The 11,379-nt window shown below is 36.5% G+C and overlaps 1 protein-coding gene across 5 annotated transcripts in view; it reads left to right on the top strand.

The window, feature by feature from the left end:
- Nucleotides 1–2,495: 2,495 nt before the first annotated feature.
- ZFYVE28 (zinc finger, FYVE domain containing 28) overlaps nt 2,496–11,379 on the top strand; it is a 77,643-nt gene continuing 68,759 nt past the window's right edge. For all 5 annotated transcript variants that reach the window (XM_010000249.1, XM_010000252.1, XM_010000251.1 and 2 more), the window contains exon 1: nt 2,496–2,630. The gene's annotated coding sequence lies outside the window, so the exon portion shown is untranslated. The remainder of the gene's footprint in view (nt 2,631–11,379) is intronic.

Genomic DNA, 11,379 nt, shown 5'->3' with positions numbered 1-11,379 from the left:
ATAGATAACAGCCTCAAGGAACTGGGGCCTTGCAGTTGGAAATTGACTGAGAGCAGCTAGACTTGGTGCCCAACATTGTGCATGTGTTGGAGAAGGGATTCATCAAAAGACATCTCAGAATGCTCCCCCCCCCAAGAGGAACACTGTGGAAGACACCCACCTGAGAGGCTTAAAGTGCATGGATAATGAAAAAGCAAATACTACAATGAATTCCAGGAAATTTGATGCATATGTATCTAGTAGGACAATCTAAGTCTTGTCTGCTGTCACTTAGGGAATACAGAACGTTGAGAACTGTCTCTCATGCATCCAGCGCTGCAATAAAAAATGCCTGCCTTCTAAAACTTAAAGACAAGTGTTAGAGTGTTCTTGCAGCAACCAAGTTTTATGGTAACATAGGTACAGGAGTCAGTGCCTCTGTATTCAGGGAGGATTGTTGTTGTCTCATTAAATTTCTGAGAACCACTTCAGCATGTAACACTGAGGACATATTAAGAAAAAAATCTTTTTTGATGAGTCTTGCAGCAATAAAAATACTTGCAGTAAACTCCTTGGTCCTTTCAAGCATGGAGGATGTTGTATATCATTCTCTTCAGAAGATGTTAATATTCTGTTCTTCCTTTTCAGGGCCTGTACAGCTTTGCAGGTTTTAATGTTGTGTTGTGAGGGCTTAAAAGGATTTTTCTGCAGGATATAAATCTTGTGGAGACTAAAATAGAGACTTGAACAATATGTTGTGGTACTATGTGTTGAATGACTTTTTGGAAGTATGACGCAACAATAACTGCTTTTTATCAAGTGTTCCTGATGGGTGTTTGCTGGGCTCTCACCCCTTTTGAATATGTGTTGCTGTTGGTAGAAGTTTGCTGCTCATCTGTCTTTGTTATCGCAAGTGGCTCATGTCTTCTGGACTCTGGCTGCAGGACTAGGTTTATGTCAAGCCTTAGATTCAGCCCTCCCAATACACCTTTATCAACTCTATTAGTGCTTTAAACTTGTGATTTGCTAACAGCAGTGCTTCTGATCCTGCTGCCTCCATATGCCCATCCCTCAAGAAATTTAGTATTTGATCCTTTTATAATAGTGGACCTGTTTTGTCTTTCAGATAGAAAATGATACAGTTCACAACATATACTTCCTTAGTATATCCTCAGTGTTTTTTTCTTTTGCCACTTGTTGCATTTGGTGGTATTCATGTCTTTCAAAATGATGTTATCTTCTGTTTTGCTGTTCACTGTACTATGTCATTTCTGTGCTGTAATACGCTTGTTTCTGTTGGTACATGTTTTGCTCTGATGTATTTATTGCTGATTTTTATGTTTTTGCTATTGCTTCAGTTTATAAAAGCAATATTTTCTTTTTACACTTTTTTTTCTTACCTAGATGTGTTGCCTTTGTTGTTCCCCCTCCCCTACCCCTGCCAATGTTTGAGTCTCTAAATTGCTTCCATGCAACTTTATTTTTACTTGTTGTGTATATACCCTGGCCCCTCTATAAGTATTTTTGCATGGTTTCATTCTTCAGGGCATTAAGAATCCATTTCAGATAATTTTCAGTTGCTTGTTTTCTGTAGTATCAGGTGTTTTTTCTTTCATCTACTGACAACTAATTATAATTCCCAGTCTACATTTGGTATATTCTTAATGTTTCTTACACTGTGATTAAACCCAACTTTTTTCATTTTGTACACATCTCCTGCAAATCTGTGTGTTTTACTGATTACTTTACTTTACTAGAATAATATGAGGTTGTGCTTAACTCAGCCCATGAATTTTTCACCAAGTTACTGGCACCTACAAAAAGCTACTCCTTCCCTCCTCCCACAGTCCAAATTTTTATCTCCTACTTCCCTGTAATCATCCCTGTTTTCTGTTATTTTTCCAATATTTTGATGAAAACATTAACTAAGATCAGAATTTCCAGTTCTTAATATTAAAAAAAATCCCAAACAAACCCTTTTATGGGGTAAAACTTTATTAATAATAATTCTCAATAGTTTTGATGATGCATTCCTTTATTCTTCTCTTTTAATTGCTGTTTTGTTTTAATGAGAACGTGGTGACCATATAGGACTGTGCATCATGTTGCAGGGACTGCACATGCTTGATAGACTTGAGCATTAGTTTTTTTTTATTTAACTTGGAAAACAACTTTGTCTTGTTTTACCTAGAACTGAAGGTACTTTTGCTTAATAAACAAAACTTGTGATTCAGTTGTTTGCTCTGCCAGTTAATTATGCCACAAGTAGTGAGAACACTAGGATGGTTTTGAAGATAATGGTAGCTGAGTAATGCTCCAAGTTTGCTATGTGAGAGGTATTTTTTTCTTCAAGGTAGAAAAAAATTGCAGATGTGTGTAAATATCTCAAGATAATTCTTTTTCATGCTGCCACACTACTTATTTGCCTTATATGTAAAAAGAATTAGCTGAAGTATGTTTTTATTTACAAAAATGATGTAATATTTTATATGTCTTTGTCTTAAATACAGAGAACAGACCCTCAGCTCCTTGCTCAGTTTTACTATGCTGATGAGGAACTAAATCAAGTTGCAGCTGAACTGGACAGTTTGGATGGAAGAAAAGACCCACAGAGATGTACACTGCTAGTCAACCAGTTTCGCTCTTGTCAGGTAATCAAAATGACACCTTCCTTATTTCATTGACATTTTTGTGTACATCAAATGTGTTCCATCATCAATTATTGTATTAATTAGTTTTAATTGTAGAATCTCTAAAATGAACCTCTGGTAGGTATATGCCTTTCCTTAGTCTACAGAGTATATATTTTAAAACACCATTCATAAATTAAATCAACTACATCTCATTTAATAGTGTTGATGCTTTCCCTTAAATAAGAATATACATTAAAAACTTTGTTTCCTTTATATAAAGTCAGCATACAGAGCTTACTAGAACATGAGAAATATTTCAGTGTTTCAGGCAGTATAAAGTAGCCCAATCTTTTGTAGTTGCTCAGCTTTCATACTTCATGAATCTGATAGCTTTTCTTTAGCAAATGAATTATATGAAGACAGCTTTGTTGATTCTTTGGATATATTAACTGCTTCATGTAATTACACTTGAAGATGAGAGAAACTATTACTGAGGAACCAAGCAAAAGAATTGTTACCAGTGCATTATTTCAAAACTATGAATTTGTCTCCGAAGTGCCTGTGGTATAATGTCACCTAAAAAAAGTTTCCTGAGAGTATTTGCCAAAACTGTGGCTATTGTTTGAGTGAGACTTGAAGGGGGAAGAACCAGAGACTACAAAGACCAATTCATCTAAGTCTAGCTCTCTAACTTGAATGGTTTGATTTAATAAGAAAAACAATTCAGAAATTAAAGAACAATTGAGAAAATATATAACTTTCCCTGTCATGCTCTATGCCATTCTACACCAAGTTTTTCAAGAATAAAATTCAAATTTCTAGAGAGATAAACTACTTTTGTGATATACTTTGTGCTTGCACAAATGCTTTTGATACTTCCTGTCACAGTCACACCCAAGAACAAGTCCAGCATACACCATGCTCAGGTGGCAGGAGGATTTCTGTATGGAATGTAAAAATGTCAACTCAGGATAATCTAAGTAGAAGGATGATAGTAATAAAGATTCATTTACATCTCTACCAAGTAAAAAATGGCATTCAAGTGTAGGGGGTTGTATTGCTACTAATAAAATGTACCAAACTTCATTATGTGGAAAAATTTTGTCACTAATCAAATTAAGATGAGTTTGAAAGAGCAGTGCCCTGATCACTGCAGCAAATATTCACATCACGTTAGCTGAGTCTGCTAAAAAGAAAAAAGTCAGGTAATATGTGCTTGCTTGCAAGAAAAATTCAAGAAGTGCATGGTTTGGTTTTTTTTAATAGCACTTACAGAGAAAAAATTGAGATTCAATGTATTGTTATGTCAGAAAAAAATTTAATATTTACATCTACTTTTAATATTTTCAGTTTTCTACCACACTGTCCTACAGGAAAATGTGGAGTTCAAGGGTTTACCAAACTAGAAACTGTTAGTTTAGTAACAGTCAAAACTCAGTGACTTGGAAGGGAAAAAAACCACGGGTGGGAGTTATCTTGAAAGGTCATAGACTTTAGTGGTCTGTGTGATGGATCAATTGTACCTTAATCACTCTTCACAAATATTTATCTGATTTGCTCTTAGAAGCCTCTAGTAATGGACATTCCAAAGACTTTCTAGGCAAATTCTTTCCAGACTGCTTTTCTAGGAATGGTTTTCTTATAATAAAGAGTGGATGAATATCCTGGTGCAAGGTAATCTCCTAGTTTGTTGTTTTATCCCTGGAGATGACAATTTGTTCCCTGTTTATCTGCAGATGCACAGACTTTCCAATTTGGTTTTTGTAGTGTAGGCAGACCTGAGGAGCTGTTCTGTTGAAAACCTTGCTTCTCTGAAGGTTTCACCTGTAGGAATGCAAGAAATAAAGACTCCATTAGATCCTTGGTCAGTTTGCTTGGTTTACTGTATAGTGACTCACCACCTTGTGACTCTTAATACCTTCTGATGCCTGGTAATTTCTTCTTTTCATTTGCTGAACAGATTGCTGTTACTAAAACAATCTGTTGCTACAGCTGAAAGAAAAGATGGGGATGATTTTATTTTTTCATGTAGCTATTTTTGTAATTTTTAATTTTCAGAATTCTGCGGAATAGGCCAAATGTCATGTCAAAAATGCCTTTACTAATTACAACTTAGATTACTTTTTAGTACTTTGTATAAACAATGGGTTTTTGGTTGTTCCTTTTAAGAATTTGTCCTGTAAATGCCAAAAAAGAGAAGGAGCAGTATTTTAGTGAGGATGTTTGCATTTGCTAACGAAATATTGCACGGCAAGGGGGAAAAATCTGTTTTAGCCTAAGGCGTCATGGAGTTTGGAGAACCAGCAGACAGTTGTGGGGTCAGAATGATTGTAACAGAAAGCTGTGCATGTGAAAGCAGGATGGCAGCTGCATTGTGCAATACTTGTATCTGTGCTGTATCTGCAACAGCAATCATGTGATTCTGAGGCTTTTTCTTTAGAAAAGTGCTCTGACTCTTCAGGCAATGCTTTTGAAAAAGAACTTGTGACCACAGAACATAGTTAACCAGACTCCCGGGTTTTGTGTGACATTTTTACTATTTTGTCTTTGTTTTTCCATGTGCTATTAAGGTTTCCAGATTATTCCAAATATTTACCTCCCTGAAGTTTAAGAGGCATAGTCTTTGTCAGATTTTTGTGCTTTCTGGGGGCAAAAATTTCTAAAATTGCTTGAATTTCTGCCTTCTCATCTGCTTTGAAAATTCATAGTTCCTGAGTTGCTCATTATCAGTAAATAATCTGAAAATGTCTGTTTGATTAGCAGATGTGTTCTGAGATGTTACTGTTTTATCAACTAGAGAAATAAATCAGTGTGATTTTGTAAAGGATAACAAGTCTTTTAAACTGTGATTCTTTTAGAGAGAGGTTATATCCTGCTGGATCTTAGCCATATCTGAAGAGATAAGTTTTATATTTTTGTCTATATTTTCAATTTTTGTTACTATTGTTAATGGAGCTTCAGGTTTATTATAGTGTGTGAACAAATTCAGACAGAGCACAAGGATTCGGCCTAAAGGATGTAGTGCTTTATAGTAGACCTACTTAATGTTTTCTGTCTTAATCTTGCAGTATTAGCCAAGGCAAGTTGAAGCAATGGCTTTAAACTGGAAGAGGGCAGACTGAGGTCAGACATTAGGAAGAAATTCTTTTCTGTGAAGGTGGTGAGACACTGGAACAGGTTGCCCAGGGAAGCTGTGGATGCCCCTTCCCTGGCTGTGTTCAAGGCCAGTTTGGATGGGGCTTGAAGCAGCCTGGTCTAGTGGGAGGTGTCTCTGTCCATGGCAGGGAGGTTGGAACTAGATGATTTTTAAGGTCCCTTCCAACCCAAACCATTGTATGAATCTGTCATTGTGGTGTTCCCATGAATACACAGAGAGCTTTAGTCTTCTAGACTGTTGATGCTCCATTAATAAAAGAACTGCAGCTCTGAATGTTGTCTTACACTGTTTTGCCTTAGCACAATTTGATTATAAAAACCACCCTTTTTGCAGTAAATTAACTGTTCAAAGCTCCTGAAGATCTTGGAACTTGGATTTCAAATGCTATCAGTTGACTGTACAGCATGATGCTGTATAGCATATATCTGAGTAAGAATCAAGGTAACTTTTTTTTAAGCTTTATTTTTCATTTTCACGTGAATGTGATATAATACTTTTTTTCCAGTTATGGTAGCCTGTTATAAAAATGACATCCCTCATTTTCCTTTGGTATTTCCATGTCAGTGGTAGAATATTCTAAGAACATCTATTAATACAGTATCTTGCATTTATTGTGTGGTTAATACCTATCCAACAGAATAAACCACTTCTACTGGTTTCTCTTAAAATTAACAGTAACTTAAATGTTCAGACATATGTGATGAAAAGCAGTGTAAGTTTTTCTGAAGTAAAAAAGGAGCAGGTAGGATGTCATACCTCAGTTTGTTGAACTTGATTGACGGTGAAGTATTTTTCCTTAAGAAAAACATGATTGGATCAGTGTTGGTTCATCTCAGGTTTTGTTTTGTTTTTTTTCCCTGCAACACAAATAGTTAATTGAAATATTTTTATATTATTGGCATAATAAGGTGTCCTTTTTTACGCTGCTCCCAAAATCACACAGTATTGTATTTCATAAAAAGATACTTTGTGTACAGTTTCAATTAATCACTCCTGCATTTGCAATCATTCTTTAATTTGTCTTGCCATTTTCACATTTGATTGAAGTCTTGAGTTGGTAAACTGGTTTAAAACAATTTGCAACATATTTTAATGGGATTAGGGTTATTGTTACATATCACAGAACATCAGTTTTCTTTAAGAGTAAAGAGTAAAAAACCATTTTGTATCTGACCTGAAGGTTTTGTTAGGACTTTGTAAGTAATTATTGGACCTGTGCATAAGTACTTTACGTTGTGAAAATATTTTCAGCATCATGGTATTTGCTTGCAGTTTCAGTATGCTGAGAATTAATTCTATGTGTACAGTAGCAAGCTCTCAGAATAACATATGAGTCAGTTCCCAGCATGGTTTTATCAAAATTATTCTTTGAACTGCAGATTGTGTCTCACCAATGTGTAATTTGATCTGCCAATGTACATTTGGAAGGAATTTGCCCCTGTCAGGGCACTGTCCTGAAGCAAAATGGAGACTTCACTGGCTGAGTTACCTCTTGCGTTCAACCACAAAATAGTACTGTGGGGGATTTTTTATCTTTGTGAAACATGACTGTTTGTGGCACAGTAGTGGGAGTGACTGGCACTGCGTTGACTGGTAGCATATTGTACTGGCTCTTTACTGTTCTCCTGGTATTTGCCTGCTTGGGAAGCATCTCTTGAATTACTGCAATTGGCAGTCTAGCATTTTCGAGTCAGCCATCAGCAGTTTGTTTGCTGTAACATTAGGCTTTAAAATGTAGCCTTTGGTGGGCTGCTTTCTGCATAGGTTACTCCTCCATATAGTCGGTGAAAGGCAGACACCTGTGATTCTGGACCTCATTATCTGTGACACTCTTAACATTGCTGAGGAATGGGAGCCCTTAGAAAAAGCCAAAGTGTATTTCAGCGTTGTGTTGTTACCACTTGTCTGTCTCAATTCTGTAGCAATATAAAATACACAGTGAATGATATAAAAATGCTGTGTTTCAGGCAGACTTATCTCCATATTTCTTCCCGCTCAATATAACAACTGAAAGCATCAGGATGAGTTCAGATTCAAGTGTCAATGTAAACACAGCTTTGCCCTTACTGTAAAGGAACATGTTACAGAGTGATTCAAACCTGGAGGCTGAAGGAGCTTATTGTAGAGTGTGGAAAGGGTAAAAATGGTGTAGGAAACAATGACTAAAGGGTAAACTGCTGCTGGGAGGCCATCTGGGGAATCTCCTTTGTCATGCATGTTGCAATCACAGAATCCTAGAACCGTTTGGATTGGAAGGGACCTTAAAGATCAACTAGTTCCAACCCCCCTGCCCTGGGCAGGTACACCTCTCACTAGATCAGGCTGCTCAGAGCCCCATTCACCCTGGCCTTTGAACCCTTCTAGGGAGGGGGCATCCACAATTTCTCTGGGCAACCTGTTCCACAGTAAAACATTTCCTCCTAGTATCTAATCTATATCTAAATCTCTTTCAGTCTGAAGCCTTACATGCCCTTATAAAAAGTCCCTCCCCAGCTTTCCTGTAGCCCCTTCAGGTACTGGAAGGCTGCTGTAAAAGGCTTATCTTCTCCAGACTGAACAATCCCAACTCTCTTAGGCTCTCATTGTATGGGAAGTGCTCCATCCTGCTGATCACCTTCACTTTCCTCTGCTGACCTTGCTCCAACAGGCCCATGTCACTCCTTTGCTGAGGACTCCAGAACTGAAAACAGTACTTAAGGTGGGGTCTCAACAGAGTAGAGAGGCAGAAATGCTTCTCTTTACCTTCTGGGCACTTTTTTTGATCTGGTTGGCTTTCTAGGCTGTGGTCACACTGCCGGCTCATGGTGAGCTTTTCATCCACAAGTAGCCCCAAGTCCTTCTCTGCAGGGTTGCTCTCAATCTGCTCATCCTTCAGCCTGACACAGGTGACCTTGCACTTGGCCTCAGTGAATCAAAATAAAAATTTAATTTAAAATTGTACTCTTCGTCTTTGAAATGTGCTTTGTGTACATCTTAAAAGGTTAAAAAACATTGATTTAAGAAAAAAAAAGCAAAACCCAAAAGATACCACCACATAAAACACTCCAGTTGTTCCAGGATTTGCAAAATGCCTAGTAAAATATCCAGAGTGGAGGAGAACCATGACTAAGGTGCAGTGAACTCTGTCAGAGCATGCATGGATTTCTCTGTAGTGGGAAATGTGAAGGCTCTTCAGACTGTGACTTTTGAATTTTATATATATATATAAAAAGAAATAAAAATTGGTATAGCATGGAATGACAACACGGGTGGCAATCAATAATGCACAAGGGTGAAAACGAAGCGAGATTGACAAGTTGCTAAAAAATGAAAAGGCAATTTATCTTTGTATATGAAATAATTACTTTTTTATCAGTCAAAACAGGGATGTGGTTATTTTATATTCAACAGCGCATGCTGGGGAAGCCATAGGTTGTTATTGAAGAAACTGTGATGAGAGGTTATACTGCACCATCTGCTCACAGTGACTGCAATTATTACATGCAAACTCCTATGGAAAAACTCTGTCTGTAGTGGAAGATGAAGTAATCATCCACTTAAAACATGAGGTGATAACAGGAGGTCGAGATGAATATTTTACCTGAACTGCAATGACAACAGAATTGTTTTATGTCCAGATGTTGCAAGTTTTTTCATGTTAATAAAATATGGTATTTTCCTCTTAGTGAAAGAGAACTTGGCTATAGAAGCATCTTAATTTCTGAGGTTATTAAGTCTTCAAACGTTCTATTAAAAAAGATAAGATTATTATTAATTTCTTAATGCCTGATTATCTGCCCTAGATCATACTTCTTATATTAAGAGAAATTGCCATGTTGGTATCTTGATTGAGTATTGATATAGTGGACATGAGACATGTCAGTGTAATTCTGAGAACGTTTGAAGGCTAAATGGGACCAGTGGAGCCAAGTCATTTTAGAACTGACTTAACATTTGTGAAGTATGAGACTGTACTGAGTCCAGTTCTATAGGAATTAATGTGATGTGTCTGACTGTCAGGGGTTTTATAGTTCTTCCACATTGTTCAGCAGTGCCGTCAGAGAGAAGATTGCTGTCAGCACAGATAGCTTCATGCACAGAAGGACAAACTGTAGTATCACTAGAACTCCAGTTCACTTAACTGTTTACGAAGTCTTATGACTTAGATATGCTGCAGTTCACCTTTTCTCTTCCACATGTACATGGTAGCACCATGTTAGCAAGGTTAACAATACATGCAAATTATTTGGTGATATTTCTGTACTTGGGGATTAAGTCTGTTTTCTTCCGTTAAAATATTTTTTTCTTACTCACATATTGAAAAAGCTTCTGTCCTTCATTTAATTTTTCTTTAATGATGGGGAAGTAGGATAAGAAAGAAAAGAAGGCAAATTATTTTTTTAAGACAATTCTTATCAGTGGAATTGAATTTTCATTGTGACCTTAGCATATGTGAAAGTTAAAATAAAGACTGACTTTTTCTATATGAAATAATTAATGAATCAGCAACTATATAATCTGTTTTCAATGGATATAACACCAATAATATAGCACTGTGTCTACATGTCATTTCAAATAAGAATAATGGATGATTATGAGTATTTTGTGGAATATTGTGCAACTGTGTTTTCCCATGTACCAAGTTGGTGTCTGTAAGTTCTAATTAAACAAAATAGCCTTTAGATGCTTGTCTACAAATATTACATATATCTAGACATATATTACGCTTTACACACAGGAAGGACTTTCACATATTGGAAGGAGGGATTAAAAACATTTTTTAATTTGGGAGAATAGATTAATTCCAGACTGCCCTATTGTTAGTATATAATTTAACATCACACTACTAGTTGAGTGGCTGGAGTTCAAGGTGATGGGAATGAAAGTTGTTACTTATTGGGGTAGCTTGATTGTCATTGTAACTTTATAATTACACAAAGAGAAGGAGAAGCTTAAATAGTTCAGTCAATATTCCAAGTTCCTTTTGTGGTGTAAAGATACAGCAACTGTCTGCTGCCTCAAACTTCAGCCTTGGAAGGAATTAGTCTTAGCTCATTGTAGTACAGCTCCCTTGGGGGAAAAATGCTGAGTTTAAGACAGTAATTTTAAAAAATGCTTTTAAAAAATGAACAATTATACATATTGCCAAGTTAGAATTGCTTCAAAGAAGTTTGACATGGTCAATGTGAAGACTGCTCGTGATAAGGAAAATTTCAATGTCAGCAGGTATCAGATGGTAAGCTGTTGCACAACTTGCATACACAAAGACCCCATTTTAAAGGTTTTGGGAAATAAATATGTGAAATTAATTATGTCAAAAGTGTGCTGTGTTGGTTAAGAATGCTCGCCTTTTTGCTTATGCCATCTACTCTTCTGCTGGATTTTCAGTTTTTACAAAGTAGTGTGATTTTTCTCAACACTTCTTTAAAAGTAGAGTTGAGGTGAACAACAGCAGCATTACCCCAAGTACATGGATCTTTCTGCTGCGAAGCAAATGAAGCTAACTTCTTTTTTATATGTCAATACTACTCCTCGTTCCACTGTTCAGAAAAAAAGCCCGGAATTTAATTTAAAAAAGGTAGTGCTCTTGGTACTACCATATGACGTATGCAATATAAGTTCATGGGTTTG

Source organism: Chaetura pelagica, unplaced genomic scaffold, assembly GCF_000747805.2.
Source record: "Chaetura pelagica isolate M959 unplaced genomic scaffold, ChaPel_1.0 scaffold116, whole genome shotgun sequence".
Taxonomy (NCBI): domain Eukaryota; kingdom Metazoa; phylum Chordata; class Aves; order Apodiformes; family Apodidae; genus Chaetura; species Chaetura pelagica.
This window is presented reverse-complemented; position numbering and strand designations above follow the sequence as displayed.